At 34.3% G+C, this 17,925-nt stretch overlaps 1 protein-coding gene across 3 annotated transcripts in view; it reads left to right on the top strand.

Moving 5' to 3' along the window:
* Window positions 1–17,925, top strand: part of LOC127867342 (uncharacterized) — a 442,512-nt gene that overhangs the window by 14,035 nt on the left and 410,552 nt on the right. Inside the window, exons 11-12 of one of the 3 annotated variants that reach the window (XM_052408432.1) lie at window positions 2,399–2,521; window positions 3,434–3,449. The exons of the other annotated variants lie outside the window; for them this stretch is intronic. The gene's annotated coding sequence lies outside the window, so the exon portion shown is untranslated. The remainder of the gene's footprint in view (window positions 1–2,398; window positions 2,522–3,433; window positions 3,450–17,925) is intronic. 3 annotated transcript variants of the gene reach the window in all.

The following is a 17,925-nucleotide window of genomic DNA, read 5'->3' as shown; positions in this document are numbered from 1 at the left end:
ATTTTAATTGCTTCATTTTAGGTGTGTTGATACACCAGGAAAACATAAAATTAATTTAAATATTAAAATGTCTCGTATAGAAATTTAGGAGCGAACCCGCGCAATCGTCATGTTGCAGGTAACCTTCCTCCATTGCTAAAGCGTTCAATCGCCACGGATTTACACGGATCGCCAATGATTTTATCGTTTTCTTGCACATACTTTAGTCTTATGTTCATATGTTTACTTTTACATCAAAATATTAACTTATAACTGAGATATTTAATTTTGAAAAATGTTGCGTTAGAAAAGTCAAATGGTACGAAGAAAATGTGGGGATATTGTGGTGATGTGCGTCTTTCCGTCCGTCCGTCCGTCCGTCCTGGCCACCTGCTTCTCCTACACTATTAGCACTAGAACCTTGAAACTTACATACATGGTAGCTATGAGCATATGTGCGACGGTGACAGTGACGGAATTTTGATCTGACCCCTGGTTCAAAAGTTATGGGGGTTGGGGCGGGGCCGGGTCAGAGATTTTCACTCATTTTTTTATGTTATTTTACATAAACTTCTTCATTTCTGCAACGATTTACTTCAATTTGATACTGAGCCTCTCTTATGACAATACGGTCAATCTCAACTATGCATGGCCCCATTACCAACCCTGGGGCGCCCCTGCCACATAGGCCACGCCCACCCAAAATTGCCTTTTACTATAATTTCTTTATTTCTACACCGATTCACATCAAATTGATACTGAACCTCTCTTATGACAATACGGTCAATCTCAGCTATGCATGGCCCCATTACCAACCCTAGGGCACCCCGCCCACATAGGCCACGCCCACATAGGCACCGCCCACCCAAAATTGCCTTTTACTATAATTTCTTCATTTCTACACCGATTAACTTCAAATTGATACTGAACCTCTCTTATGACAATACGGTCAGTCTCAGCTATGCCTGGCCCCATTACCAACCCTGGGGCGCCCCGCCCACATAGGCCACGCCCACCCAAAATTGCCTTTTACTATAATTTCTTCATTTCTACACCGATTCACTTCAAATTGATACTGAACCTCTCTTATGACAATACAGTTAATCTCAACTATGCATGGCCCCATTACCAACCCTGGGGCGCCCCACCCACATAGGCCACGCCCACCCAAAATTGACTTTTACTATAATTTCTTCATTTCTATACCGATTCACTTCAAATTGATACTGGACCTCATTTATTACAATATAGTCAATCTCAACTATGCATGGCGCCATTACCAACCCTTGGGCGCCCCGCCCACATAGGCCACGCCCACCCAAAATTTGCCTTTTACTATAATTTCTTCATTTCTACACCGATTTACTTCCAATTGATACTGAACATCTCTTATGACAATACGGTCAATCTCAACTATATATGGCCCCATTTCCAACCCTGGGGCGCCCCGCCCATAATAGGCCACACCCACCCAAAATTGTATTTTACTATAATTTCTTAATTTCTACACCGATTCACTTCTTATTGATACTGAACTTCTCTTATGACAATACGGTCAATCTCAACTATGCATGGCCCCATTACCAACCCTGGGGTGCCCCTGGGCCAAACATGCGGCGTGGGGATACGCGTCGGCCTCTGCCGCGCCATTTCTAGTTCCAATTCAATTTTAATTCCATCCTTCTAAGTGAGATTTTACCCCAGGAATCCATAGCATTAATTTTAAAAAATCGTATGAATATTCAGGAGCGCAATGTTACAGTCCAGTCGGTCATTAAGACGTGTAAGTTAAAGCGTTTTACTTTTCACATTATTTTTGTACATTGTACAATTTCGAGAATTTTACTTTTGCAGTGATTTTTTTAATAAGTTTTGTTTGATAAATTTTGATATTTTTCTAATAAATTTACATTAAGTATTAGATATGTGTTAAATTAGTCTGAGTCGAAATTTCAACAAAATCCGTTCTAAAATAAGGATGCTATAATGATTTGATAACGTGTTGCGTTAGAAAAGTCTCCAAGTGTATACGATTTTAATCATTTTAACAAGATGGCGGACAATAAAGAAAAGAGATTGTGACTCTCGGCCAAAAAGACAAATAACAATCAAATTAACGATGGACATCATACCAATATAAGGATATGATGAAATGCATATGATAATTAACGATAGTAAATCAATTTATGTTGATGCTTTAATTTCCACAGGTAATTTCATTTTAGCTTACTTTTGATTATATGAATCATATACAACGAATCATGAAATGACAACCAATTTAAATATTAATAATTAATCCTTTATTGGCAAGTTATACCTATTTCAGTTTTAACAATCGCGAATAATTTCTCAGTTATATTTAACTGATTTAAGGTTTGTTTGTATTTATTTTTTATTGTATATTGCAATATATTTCCAGGTGAAGATGGTTCCTTTTCAATCATCATTATTCTATGTGTTGGGAGTTCCATACTATTAGTGATTGTTGTAGTGTGTCTGTTAAGACGTCGAGGCGAACTTTGCAAGATTGTGCATTTTAAAGGTATGATTCTGTATTTCCCATTCGTCGTTATTGCTCCTAGTGAAAAATACTAAAACATCGTTATAACACGGTGGTGACATTAAGACAAACATATTAACAAGCAATAATTGCCTTCAATAGAGTGGGGCAAGATATTTGCATAAAAGCGTATCAAAAAGTGAATATGTAATAACGTCTTTGATACTTTTAAATTGCACTTAGAGATCATTTAAATTTATTTTTTATACTTATAAATTACACTAAGAGATGATATTGTCACGTAATTACACATTGTTCCCTGATCATACACAGTAACAACCAAAGTTCATTTCTGTTTTCATCGAGATTTATTTCTGTTAATCTATTGGCCGCCACGTCAAGAAAGCGTGACTACTCTACTCCATTGGCTCGAATGGGTCAAATGGCTCCTAGTCCGTTGAAATTACTCCGCTTTTATACCAATTTCGTTACGTACTCGCCTAATTCGTGACCCACGCCTGTCATCAAGTAATGGGCGTCAAACGTGTGCATACTGGACTTTTACGCCTCTGTACTCGCGGGTCTCCATTTAATTTGATATCTCCAATTTGTATTCACACCTGGAAAACGCATCGGACTGTCGCTTCTTCCCGCTTAATGTACCTACTAATTGTTTATATGCATTTTGCGAGTCACGATTCTTATATTTTTCTGTTCGTTACATATTACTGAAATATACCTATCGGAATGTCGCTTCTTCCCGCTTAATGTACCTACTAATTGTTTATATGCATTTTGCGAGTCACGATTCTTATATTTTTCTGTTCGTTACACATTACTGAAATATACCTATTATAACCCGTTACATTACAATATAAATGTTTTTATGTAATCTGAACTTCCATACTTTCAGATCTAGCTACACAGTTTAAATAAATGTTTGTTTGTTTTCAGAAGCGATACATGAAGTGTAAGTATATTGAATTATATTAGTTGATGATTGCGAAAACTGTTAGTGAATACATATTTGTTGTTCGCATTTTAATTATTTTTTGCATTTTTTATAATTTCTGAATAAATGAAATTGAAATCTACATCTACATCTTGGATTAACATGTGTTTTATTTAGAGATACAGTAGAAGAAGCGAATCGAGCTTGCAGATCTAGTCACTCTAATGGCAAAGGATTTTTGACTTTCATTGTAGGAAGTGATACACTAGCTGGTTATAAGTATTACTTGTAGTGAAACAAAAAAAATAAGTGTAATAAAAAAAGTATCGTATATTAAAAATGCGATTTGACGATATATTGCGATGTTATATTAACTAGTCGGACATTATGTTTTATGTTTTACCTGCGCATAGTGTGTAATCATTATGTCGTTATACATTATTTCGTTTTATGCAGTGGAATGATTTAAGGTGTTTTTGTTGTGGCACATTCAGCGTCGCTTTTTTATATTTAGATTTCAACTTTGAGGAAGACACTTCATAAATAATACACATAAAGGAGTAAAAACACCGACCGAGTGTGCTCGTAAAACTCGCGGATTTTGTAATGAAACGTATTCCGAATATAACCCTAGAAAGAGAAAGGATGATACAATGGACGGTAACATTATTTTTTCCTTGTAGTTTATTTAGTCATTAATTTCCCAAATCGTAAGAAGCAATTTGTTATAACAGATAAAAATATAATTCACGAATACATTTTAACCGGTATTTCGTGTTTTAGTCTAACTTCAATGAGTGCACTTTAAAAGCCCACTTGACATATTATGAAAAATTGATGTTAACGAATAAGTTGCAAAGATGTTGTTATTTCTTGCACATATGTGGCACATTTATTAATCTTAAAGAGATTCATCCATATCACCTTGAAGTTACTGTAATGCGGATATGGCTATGTTAATTGTTCAATTAATGGTGTCCCTCACACCCCTGAACTCATTTGCATTTGTACATTCATACTCATTTAGACATAAATATGATTCATAATAAGTGATGATGCGTTATGTTAATTTTTATTTATCTGATGACATTGTTTTAAAATTAACATATAACACGACATAAAGAATAATTAATCTCTGACTTTAAGACAAACAAAATAGTTAATACTATCTATTTTAGATTAATACGAATGCTTGGAATGTTTTAATGATGGTTTAATTTTGGTTTTCCATCATCTAGTATGATATAACTTCAAACTTTATTATTATTTCACGAGATTCTGCAATAAGTGCATTGCATTGTAAAACTAAATATGTTTGGGTATTGCTAAATTTTAATTTGTGTTCCTCACAAGTGCTTTGTTTAATATTATTAGAATATAGCGTTACGATGAAGAAATATAGAGAATACATGTTTAACGGTTTACTAAAAGATATTTTAGATATGTTTTATCAGTATGATACGATACAGATATTATAAGATATGGCTGAACTATTAACATTTGTGTCGGTTCTATCTGTCGAATAGAATAGATAAACACTCAATGTAATGCATGGTATTGGTGATGTTTGTTTTCCTACAATATCTAATGATGTATTTAGGTTTATACACTATTACAATTATACCAGCTTCAACTATTGTCAGTAAGTAAAATTATCATTATTACAAACTGAGTGTGAAACAAATCTTCAAATCTTCCACAACGCCCGGAAATGAAAACATCACAATGGCCATAACAAATGGCGAGTAATCATTAAAAATTGATTATATTTTAAAAAGGGATTTTCCACAGAATCTCTTTTAAAATGGTCATTTTGAAGGAAATTTCTTTTTAAAAACCCCACATTTTTCTCACTTTTTATAAGAAAGTACAAAAAATGTTACGCTGGCAGTACAACCCATCTTACATTCAGACAGGAAAATTGAACTGAAACTTAAATGTTATGCTGGCGGTTCAACCTCCCAAAGGTTCATAAAAACTGAATATTCTTTGAAAATGTTACGCTGGCAGTACAAACTCTCTAGGTTCATATAGACAGATAATGTTTGAAAATGTTACGCCGGCGGTACCAACTTCCCACACGAAGGTTCTTAGTTCATAATCTTGAAAATGTTACGCCGGCGGTACAAACTCCCTAAGGTGCCAACTTCCAGCAATGCATAATCACATAGTAAAAATCACAAAAGGTAAACCACTTTTAAATGTTTATGTTCTTAAAAGGTTCATAATCACAACAGATAATTCTTTGAAAATGTTACGCTGGTGGTACAAACTAAAAAACACAATGACAGATAATTCAAAATGTTACGCCGGCGGTACAAACTTCCATAAATGCATTCACAGAAAAAATCACACTGAAAAAAAGGAAGGTAAACCACTTTTAAATGTTAAGTTCTTAGGTTCATAATCACAACAGATTCACAACAGATTGAAAATGTTACGCTGGCGGTACAAACTCTCAGAGGATTTATGTTACGCCGGCGGTACAAACTCCCTAAGGTACCAACTTCCAGCAATGCATAATCACATAGTAAAAATCACAAAAAAGAATGTAAACCACTTTTAAATGTTAAAGTTCTTAATTTAATAGTAAATTATAATACATGTTATATAAATACAGAACACACACAATGATGTGTAACCCTTAAAATTTAACTGAAAATGTTACGCTGGCGGTACAACCTCCCAAAGGTTCATTATCACAACAGATAATTGAAAATGTTACGCTGGCGGTACAAACTCTCAGAGGATCATAAACACAATGACAGATAATTGTTTAAAAATGTTACGCCGGCGGTACAAACTTCCAGAAATGCATAATCACACAGAAAAAATCACACTGAAAAAAGGAAGGTAAACCACTTTTAAATGTATAAGTTCTTGAATTATTAGCAAATTATAAAATAAGTCATAACAAGGGCTGTTTGTAAAACATGCATGCCCCCCCATATGGGCTCTCCGTTGTAGTGACAGCCATTGTGTGAATTTGTTTTTTGTAACTGTGACCTTGACCTTTAACCTAGCGACCTGAAAATCAATAGGGGTCATTTGCCAGTCATGATCAATGTACCTATGAAGTTTCATGATCCTAGCCATAAGCGTTCTTGATTTATCATCCGGACACCTTTTTACTATTTCGGGTCACCGTGAAATTGACCTCTGACCTAGTGACCTGAGAATCAGTAGGAGTCATCTGCGAGTTATGATCAATCTACCTATCAAGTTTCATGATCCTAGGAATAAGCGTTTTTCAGTTATCATCCGGAAACCACTTTACTATTTCGGGTCACCTTGAACTTGACCCTTGACCTAGTGACCTCAAAATCGAACGGGGTCATCTGCGAGTCATGATCAATGCACCTATGAAGTTTCATGATCCTAGGCATAAGCGTTCTTGAGTTATCATACGGAAACCATTTTACTATTTCGGGTCACCATGACATTGACCTTTGACCTAGTGACCTCAAAATCAATAGGGGTCATCTGCATATCATGATCAATGTACCTATGAAGTTTCATGATCGTAGCCATAAGCGTTCTTGAGTTATCATCCGGAAACCATTTTACTATTTCGGGTCACTGTGACCTTGACCTTTGATATAGTGACCTGAAAATCAATAGGGGTCAACTGCGAGTCATGATCAATCTACCTATCAAGTTTCATGATCCTAGGCCCAAGCGTTCTTGAGTTATCATCCGGAAACCACCTGGTGGACGGACCGACCAACAGACCGACATGTGCAAAGCAATATACCCCCTCTTCTTCGAAGGGGGGCATAATAAATACAGAACACACAAAATGATGTGTAAATTTTCAAGCATTGAAATTCCAAAAATAAAAAACAATACCAGTATACTAATATGTACTCAATCCACCAGTCAGCAGGTCAGAAAATATATGAAATAGTGTGAATTATTCAATATTATTCTATACAATTTTTTAACATGTGAAGTCATTATGAAAAATTAAATATTTAAATAAAACAATCTTTACCGCTATTACATGTATAACCATTCAAAGTTCTTTAACAGATGCAATTGCTGCAATTTGTATTTTCATTACTAAACAATTCTGCCACAATTTTAGTATGTATTGTAAGGGCAAAACTTTATTGTTTCTCTGAAATACTCAAACATCATATAGGACATACAAAATAAAACATTGGTAATCACAAATTAACAAAATCAATTTTAATTAAGCATTTTAAAATGAAGACAAGTTCATACAAAGCATTTCTAAACCGAAATCGAAAAAATGTTAGAATAATGCACATGAACACATTCACAGTTACAACGGCTTACAAAGGCTGACTGAATATAATGCGCCGTTAGAACTTATTTTTTGTCTAGTTTCTTAAAAGATATCAGGTTATTTTAAGATATTAAATTGATTGCAACAGTAAGAAACGTGAAATCTCTTTAATTAACTTTTGTTTATATAGCGAAAGAAATTCAAAAATAGTTTTATTTAAAATAATCTCAAAAACCATTCAAACATATAAACTGTTATATACAAGTCCCATATTCTACTGTCCGAAATGACATAAGAAGAATATGACCACCACCACTGAACAAAACCAATAATGAAAAAAGCATACACCTAAGTGAAAAGACAAGTTCTCATCAAGCATTTCAAAATGGAATTCAAACATTCTTTGGATAATGCACATAAACAAAAGAGCAGTAAAGAGAATCAAATTGTTGATTAGGGAATATTCCATTCCAACATTAAACTGAACAAAAAGATGTAGAATAATGCTTACACTTAATATGATCATCAGTGTGATGTAAAATACATGTGTTTTTTTTCTTTTACTTCAAAAAAAGGGCCATCATTTGCATGATAAGCTATTAGTCTCACAATTTGATAAAAATTATCTATGCATTCTTTTATAAAACAGAAATTTCACACCATACAATTTAAGTTAATTCCGTAACTTGACAGGGAAATAAATGTCTTAGTATGAGAAACCTGACTTCAATCATTCAGAAAAATAACATCAAGTGCCTTCATATGTACTCTGGTTGCAAATACTGATATCAAAATTTATTTTAAGTTCACGACATTTTTAGTCTTGAGAAAATAGGTATAGCTTCTAGATGTGGCAATAGGATGACCTTACATCTGTCCCACCTCTCTGACCCATGAGGACCTCACTCTACTAACTCCATCAGAGTACTGGACTGAACACTCTCCTGAATAAAAGACATCTTGAAATGTAAGAATTTGAATGCTGTTATACAACCAGGCGATATGATAATCATATGGTTATTAATTATGTCTTTTAAATTATAGCATTAGTACTCATAGCAATTGATACTGTAGAGTCAAATGTACAATGTTTTGCTTGAAAATTATAGTTTGGTACTAACAATGGGATATATAAGGAAACTGCATAAATATACCATTCATGCTTTCATCGCCAGAAATAACCAATATGATTGTCAATTTAAAATATCAAACACAGTTGTTGTGTGATGTGAAATGTCTTTGCATGTTTAAATTGTCACTTACATAATTGAAGTGTGTCTGACAAAGACAATTCCCTGCTATAGGTTCAATGAGTGAACGGGAAAAAATTGCCAAAACAAGATGGACTACAGCAATTTATGAATATCTGTTTAAGTTGAAATGGTACAATTCACTGCTTATGAATAAATTGTACAGCAATATGGATAAGTAACATAAAATCTACACAAAATAATAACTCTCTTTAATTTCAATCGCCAACCCTCACGATATGAGTGGCAGTTCTTGATGATAATCATTCTGTATTTTTATGTTTAATGAATGAGAAATGAATAAGGAGTTGCACAACAAAAAAGTGTGACAGACATTACTGCAATACCAAACGCCTGTGGTGGGGTATAATAAAGCAGTTAGTTATTAATAAAGTTATGTAATATATATATATATATTACACTATGATTCTAAAAGTGTACCTTTTAAGCAAGGTGTTTTTAAAACTAACAGTCACTTTACTAGTTGATAGTTTGCATGCTGTCAGCTTTTGACAAACAGACAAGAACAGAAAAAAGGGTTTATATGTTGAGTTTCACAATATAAACAAGATTATCATTGCATGCAATGCAAAATTCCCCTACTGGTAAAAATACCATTACAAAATTGTCAGCAACATTGTCAGTGTTGTTTTGATAAAATATGAATTAAATCTGATCGTTGGTTTAGCAAAATTAAAAAAATTAATCTTGAAATTGAAGGTCAAAGTCAAATTCTGTTTTAATGAAATGAAGGTTTTGTCTAAAGGTTTGTTGCGTTCAAGTATGAAGACAATCCATTCATGAATATCGAAGTTATAGCCAATGTGAGCAAAATACAAATTTGAATATTTTGACCTTGAATGTCAAGGTTATTAATTGGTGAAGGTCACATTCAATATGGTCCACTTTAGGGTTATCCTAAGATATTGTTATGTCCATTTATGAAGACAATCTATAAATAAATGGCCAAGTAATAGCCAATTATCCGGATTCTTATATTTTAGTCTATTTGCTGTCATAGCAAGCACATTGGACACTTTACAGAAAAAAGAAAATACAGTGCATAATCCCCATCATGCCGTATATCCATATTTTAAGTTTCATTGAAAAATTCGTAGTACTTCCAGATAAATCGCAGGATCCAGTTTTTCGGACAGACTGACGGACGGAGGGCAATCCTATAGTTCCCTCTGGGCATACCGGTAGGGAACTTACAACTGATTATTTATTCACAGTAATTAAAGCTTATTTTTGTACATGGACAGTATCATATGGGATTTTGTTCATCTCACTTGGAAATTGTACATTATTCGTAAAATATTTTTTTATGTTTAAAATTACCGTTAGCATATTTTCGGATCAATTTGGCCGGCAACCATTCTTCTCGTCCGTCTTCGAATCTCCAGAATGCTTCAATTTCTGTCTCCTTTGATGAATTTTCCTTGGACTTCGAGCAATCTGTTTTCAGATAGAATAAAAGCCCTGAACTGATTTGATGAACTACCGAGCATAAGCCACCTGCAGACAGTGTCATCCACTTGTCCGAGTGTTGGGTAGAGAAGAGAAAGTCGTTAGTAATAGTATTACGGTTAACTGTCCATGTAAAGTAAATGTTACCTGTGACACTCCAACATTCAATGTTCAAAATGGGGCACACATTTAACAAAATAATATCAAGGTTTATCTGCCATTAATAAATATGTTCACTTTGTGACAATAAACAAGAATACTTGACTATGACCAAATATCTATTTCCATTTTTTTTAGAAATTGTCCTTAACAATTGGGTCAATAAACAATGAAATTTACAACATGAAAATGGGCAATAATTATGAGAACAGGTTATAAAACTAAAACTTTAACCCATTCTCCCAAGTGTGTTCTTATCTTTATGAGCCCAGCTCAAGTTTTAGGGCCCATGGCTACTGGACTCTCGCTAATTCATAGCCCTAATGATTCAATTTAGGCTTATTTGCCCTTGCTTTTTTAATTGGTAAACATGAATACCTCAGTTGAACCAAATGTCTTTGACAGTCTCTGAGAAATGGACCATAAAAAATTGTTCGTCTTGATAGTACAACTATTCATGGTTTTATTTGGGACAGGTGACAAGTTGAGCAGACCACCGTGTCGTCATCATTTTAGCACATTTTTTAAATTATACCTAAATTATGTATTTCAATGGGTGAACCAACAATAAACGGTAGATAAATTGCGAAAACTGTTGTTTATGTCTAAATCTTAGGATAATTGTGGGAAAGAATACTTCTATTAGCATTAACAATTGAATAAACAGAAAAATTTAATAGAAATATACTACAGAAGATGTAAAAACAAGTGCTATTTGTAAAATACGCATGCTGTCCAAGGGGGCAGTTCATAGTAGTGGCAGCCAGGCCATTGTGGCCTTTACCTTTGGCCTAGTGACCTGAAAATCAATACGGGTCATCTGCCAGTCATGATTAATGTACCAATAAAGTTTCATGATCAAGGCCTAAGCATTCTTGAGGTATTATCCGGAACCACTGTGGCCTTGACCTAGTGACCTGAAAATCAATAGGGGTCCTCTGCCAGATGGACCGACAAACCGACCAACAAACGGACCGACCGACATGTGCAAAACAATACCCCCCCTCTTCTCCAAAGGGGTGCATAAAAATATTTATTACATATAAATCAGGATAACTCAAGTGTCAATGTATGTCAACTTATATCTGATCAACTTCACTGGTGTCTCAAACAGGGTCTTTATGAGGTTATTTGGTACTTGAAGCCTGGACATTTGTGTCTATGCCTAATTACTCAAACTGCATATTCAGGTTTGAAAACATTGAAATATTAGGCAAATTAATGGGGTTGGCATTAGAAGATGTGTGTTCACTCAAAATGGTCTTAAACCAGTTTTTGTGAATTATTCTAAACTCTGTAAGTCAAGAAATAGTTATCATTTATAAAAAAAGATCCATTCATTAAGTGTTCAAGAATATTATAAGAAATATATGCACTTACGCTCTGTCAGTTGACGCCTCAATTCTGAGTTTTCCGTTTCCAGTTTGGAACATTTGTCCTTCATCATTTGAAGCTCATCAACTACCTTGCTGTACTTCATCTAGAAGTACAAGTTAATATATTGATCTATGAGCAGACCCTTTTTCTGCCATGCAAACAAACTTTTTTATTCTCACAAGGAAAATTGAAGCTCAACTTCCCAATTTCACATGTAATGTTCTCAAAATGCTTTTTCAGGCTATTTAAAAGATCAAATACTTTTTTCATTTTAACATCATTTACCTGATTTCCAATCAAACACAAGGCCTTTCTTAATACTTGCAGTTCACCAGTGTAAATACATAAACCAAATACTATTTATTTAATTGCTCATGTTTCTGTTACACAAAAAAGGAAAATAATTAACTTACAAGGAGTCCCTCAGAAGTGTTTGAACATTCCTCATTGGCATTATCTTCCAGGTCAGTTTGCTTTCTTTTTTGTGTAAGTGGTCTGGATCCCAAAAATTCTTTTCTTTAAAATAATCAAAAATTAACTTCAAATATATACAACACCAACATGTTTTACATTGTCTGTGGCTTCAGGGCTTTTTTTCTTTCTTTGGGACCCGCCGTAAAACGGCCCTTTTCCCTCAGATTTTTTGCCCTCAGCAGGCAAATTTTCTCCCAGACTTGATTTTTTCCCCTAAAAATTTTTTTTTAACTTTTCAAGTTAACCTGATCCAGTGAAGAAATTATAACATATTGCATAATTAAATTATCTGCTGCCTTGAATTTGTTTTAAAAACAGCAAAATATGTTAAATTGATTATTTAAGACTTTCCTTATTTCCCCCAAAATCCGGTGTTTCGCGTGATTTTCCCCCCAAAATTCAGCATTTCGCACGATTATTTTTCCCCTCAAAAAAGGCCAGGCCCTTTCCCCAAAGTAAGATAAAAACCCCTGGGCTTTAAAAACGTCCCGCGACACAGGTGCCTCAACATGCTTGTGGAATTATAAAAATAAAAACAGAGCAAATATAACAACCCCTTTTTGAAAGGACATACAGAGAAAATACTTATTAAAACACTGTTTGGGGTTAACCAATCAAGCATTGTAGAAAAAAACTTACATACACAGTACATAGTACTGTAAAAGCGTTTGAGCAGCTGTCCCAAATTAGAATTAGTAGTATTCATAACTCACACAAAAATAATTCATTATTTATAATTATACCATGGCAACTTCTTTGCTATTGACAAAATAGGAAGTTTTGTGGTTGATTCTGCAACAAACCACTTACGGCTTTGAATGCTTTGAAAGAAGGTTTATAAATAGCCCAACATTTTATTTAAATTGTTATGGCATATTCATGTATATATTTAATCCGCTGAAAATGGAGGATGGGGGCTTATATAAAAGTTCTCATTTATTACCTTGAAATACAGGTAAATTATAAATACAAACCGGTAAGAATTTAAATAATCAACAATGAATTGTTCTTAATTTGGGTTAAACAAACAGTGTGTTGTTCTGTTGTTGCAATCAAGCCACTCAGGCAGCACCGTAAGGGTTTAATTGCTTTGCATTAGAACTGTTCGTCATTACTGCAATAACTAATGCCTACCAGTCTATTATTTCTTAAATAATTTTAATATTCACATTTACACTCTTTCCTTTAATAATTCAAATAAGATGATACCCTTCAGCTTAAGACATACAGTTTAAATAAAATGCAGTAAATTTGGTTGATTTTTGACAAAGCCACTGTCAAATTATTTGATATTGTGCCTACTAATGACAGAGTAGCTCTCCATACAAGCATTGTCCGGATTAACAGCACAAAAAACATCAAACAATCATTGTGACAAATATGTCAAGAGCACAGAAGGCAGGTCTGACAAAATTATGCCTGCAAATCATCAATTGATAAATAAATATACTTGTTCCCATGAAACCACTCCCACTTGCGTTATAAGAAATACAATGAAAATTTTAAAGTCTGTTACAGTTTTGTAAATTCACAAACGTTTATTCTTACATTTTGTTGTTATATTCAGCTAATCCTTTGCTTCGCAGAATGTTCAGACACGACTCAATATCCTCGGTTGATTGAATTTTCAAGAGTGGTCTGAAGAATATTTCAGTGATTCCTCCACAATTGCCCAAACTCTCTGTTCAAGCTGAGCCATCTTCAAATGTAAACCATACGAATTCTGGAATCTTCTGATGTCCTGTAAATCATGAATAATGATAACCATTCAGTATACAAAACTATAAGTAATAACGCTTTGAAAAATCAACTTAGAGGACTGTCCAATGTAAAATATTGGATATATTTTTTTTATAAACAACTGGTAGCAAGATGAGTTGCAGATAATTGGTCATTAACCACATTTTAACTAACTCTTTTGACCTGTTAATTCTTTCAACAGTGAAAAATGCCCATTATATTACTCCAAATATTGTACACAATTGGATAGCAGAAAAGTCAAATTTGAACAAGAGTGCCAAACTGTCACAAGATACGCCCGTTTGTAGGTTTTGGACACCATGCTTAATGCTTGAAATGCACTAAGTGACCTTGAGACCTAGTTATTGACCCGGCATGACCCATTTTTGAACTTGACCTAGATATCATTTAGATGTAACATCTGACTAAATTTGGTGAAGATCAGATGAAAACTTCTTCAATTAGAGAGCGGACACCATACACATGAAATGTGACCTTGTGACCTCGTTTTTGACCCAGCATGACCCATATTCGAACTTGACTTACATATCATCTAGACACAACTTCTGACCAAATTTGGTGATGATCAGACAAAAACTACTTCAATTAGAGAGCGGACACCATGCTTAATCCTTGAAATGCACTAAGTGACCCGGTGACCTAGTTTTTGACCCGACATGACCCATATTCGAACTTGACCTAGATATTGACACAACTTCTGACAGAGTTTGGTGAAGATCGGATGAAAACTATTTGAATTAGAGAGCGGACACTGCTGTGAATGCCGCCCGCCAAGGGTTAAATTATAATAAAGTCTCTCAACGTGCTTGCTTTAAACATAGGATTGGTATTGCTTTTTGCAGACAATCTTAATGTGCACCAACTATGTTAAGATTATAATATTGTCAATGCCTACATAAGTACTTTTCACCAAAATGGCGTTTATTTATATTTATTAAATGTCAAATCATTCAACAGTCATTCATAAGTTAGCAGGTAGTCAAATGCCAATCCAACTGATGCCTTTGTTCATTGATTCAAATGTAAATATTCAAAGAAAAACTGTTTAAAAGTGTCTTGGTCAAACCATACTATATAAGCATGAGAATGCACGTTTCAGACCCTTACATTATATAAGTGTAACTATACCTTCACATGAAAGATGGAAGAAAGAGCTTCTTTCCAAGCCTTCATATCCGTTGGTGACATGTGCATTGATGGGCGAACCTGTCTCATAAGCCTCACCTTGTCAATGAAGCTAAGAGGCTTTTGCTTCTCCTGCAAGCAAACATTGTGCTGCCAACCCACCGTTAAGGCTGTGCATGTTGACAGGGCTGAATACATATTCATTTTGACTGTGGTTATAGTTGCGAGACCACGCCGTAGAAGACCCTGAAGGGCTTCCCTTGTGTGGTTCCCTCCAAGCGCCTCAACCTGTCCGGCACCTGCAGTTTCGTGATATCATTGTAAGTTGACAAAATGCAATGTACTAGTCCAACAGAATAAGATCACCAAGCAGCATTTAGAATATAAAAAATCATTATTTCACCGGTCTCTGATAGTTAAATACTGTCTTAAATCTGCTCATCATAAGTATTTCTCTTTTTATATTTAACCCTCTATAACGCTCAAAATCAACAAAAATTAGTTTGTATTTTGTAAAATAAAGTCAACACCAAAACAATCAGTGTGCCTTTAAGCAATAGCCAAAATTCAACTCTAGATGTGGTATAATTACATAGATCTTTGAAGAAACAAAATGCTCTTTTTTATTTATTTGTGACACAATTTATTCCATTTTTATTTCCCGCAAATAGATCTATTCATATGAAACAGAAACACTTAAATGGTACCCTGTTAGTGTTTATGTGTCGTATGAATACATATTGTTGTGGTAAATGAAGATGGCATTATATATGCAAAATAATAATAAAAACGAGCATCTATTTTACCAGACCACATCTGGCGTTGAAAATTCGGCAATTGTCTAATGTAAAAATAAACACTATGTTTCGTTGTTTATAATACGTTATTTTACGAAATATTATACAAAATGTTCGTTCATTTTCAGTAGTAATTGGACTGTAAGTCCATGCAAGTTACTTATCTACTCTTCAATTTTGATAAATTAAGAGGGCAAAACTCTGGAAGTACCAAGGCCATCCCAACATAATTGTATGTGCACTATTGCAGTATATCACATCATTACTATAAATAGTAACACAATGACTTCGCGACAGGGCCGTTATTCACCTCTAGCGGGCCAATATAAATTATATCAGCCCGCTTAGTCGGGCCGATTTTTCATATAAAAAAAGAATGAAATCGCGCGACTTTTACTGAACAAAATGGCGTACACATTCAGCCTTAGCCAACGGTGATCAATAAAATTGAGATTCAACAAAGCTGTTATGTCGGCAGCAGGCCGATTATAGACGTCCAGCCCAGCTCTGTCGTGTGTTATTGTCTAAATAATACACATTTATTTTAAGTTTCGTAAAATTCCATCCAATATTTAAACAGAAACAGCTCTGGACACAAAGAAAAGGTTTTCAAAATGTATTGATTATATTGATTAAAGTCACAGAAGGGGGCATACCGCTGAAGTTATCAGGACAATCTTAACAAACTTTACACATGCAAAACTGCAGTACAATGTATGCTGATAGACATTGATTTAAAAGCTTAAGGAAATTGGATGCAATATTATAGTTATTGAAAAATCAGCTCTGGACGGCAAAAAGTTGACAAAAATAGATTAGTTTCAGTTAAAATATGGGGCATAACTCTGGAATTACATGGTAAATCCCAAAACACATCTGATGAAAGACAAAGACTTGTCACAATAACTCACACTGTGCACTTTGTACTGTGGTTAGCTAAATATATAAAATAGTGCTCGAATATATACCTTTAATATTTAATTTCGACGGGTCACAATCGTCAGGGACCATTCCCACCAGGATTGTAAGTTGTTGAAAAACTCCACTTTGAAAAGAGTCAATTAAAAACTTCACATGTTCAAGGTCCAGCAGTCTTGATGCCCTTTTTGGCGAAGGTGGGATGAGATTTTCAATGTGGACATCAAATATTCCTAAAAAAAATGTTGATGAACAGTAAATTCAAACAAGACATTCATGATTGCATTGTCACTTGCCTTTAGTGGTGCAACATTAAATTGATTTATCGATATATCATGATCTTAATGCCTCAGATAACAATGCATCTTTAGCAAACTCATTTATTTATCACTGGCAGCATGCTAGACATTTATTTTTAAGCTTCATGAAATTCCATACAAAAGTTACTGAGAACAGCTAAGAAAAGTGTGACGGACCCCAGTTCAGACAGTCAGAATAATCGACGGAATGAAAATACCAAACAATATCATTATCACAAGCTCACTCCAACATTATATATAATTATTCTTACCCAAAAACATCTTCTGTGCTTCATTCTCATAAGTGTCTGAAACAAAGAAGTACTGGTTAGTGTTACTTATTGTTTTTCAGCAAATTGTCATTGTTCATTGCCTAACAAGTTCAAATATAAATAACAAGTAAACACAGCATTGTCGAGATTTCAGAAACTTGATCTTACAAACTTTTCAATAGCCAGATTATGTATGGTAGAGACAGAAGCTAGTGTTATTTTTACTTCTATGGACAGATACGGTAAACGGACTTGTTCCAAATGACCTATGGGCCCGTTCCCAAAATTAACCAGACCCATCCCAATTTCCAAAACAACTACAACAAAATCGAGTAAACAA

This window comes from Dreissena polymorpha, chromosome 2 (genome assembly GCF_020536995.1).
Source record: "Dreissena polymorpha isolate Duluth1 chromosome 2, UMN_Dpol_1.0, whole genome shotgun sequence".
Lineage (NCBI taxonomy): Eukaryota > Metazoa > Mollusca > Bivalvia > Myida > Dreissenidae > Dreissena > Dreissena polymorpha.
The sequence above is the reverse complement of the archived record's forward strand: the minus strand, read 5'-3'. Positions and strand labels throughout refer to the sequence as shown.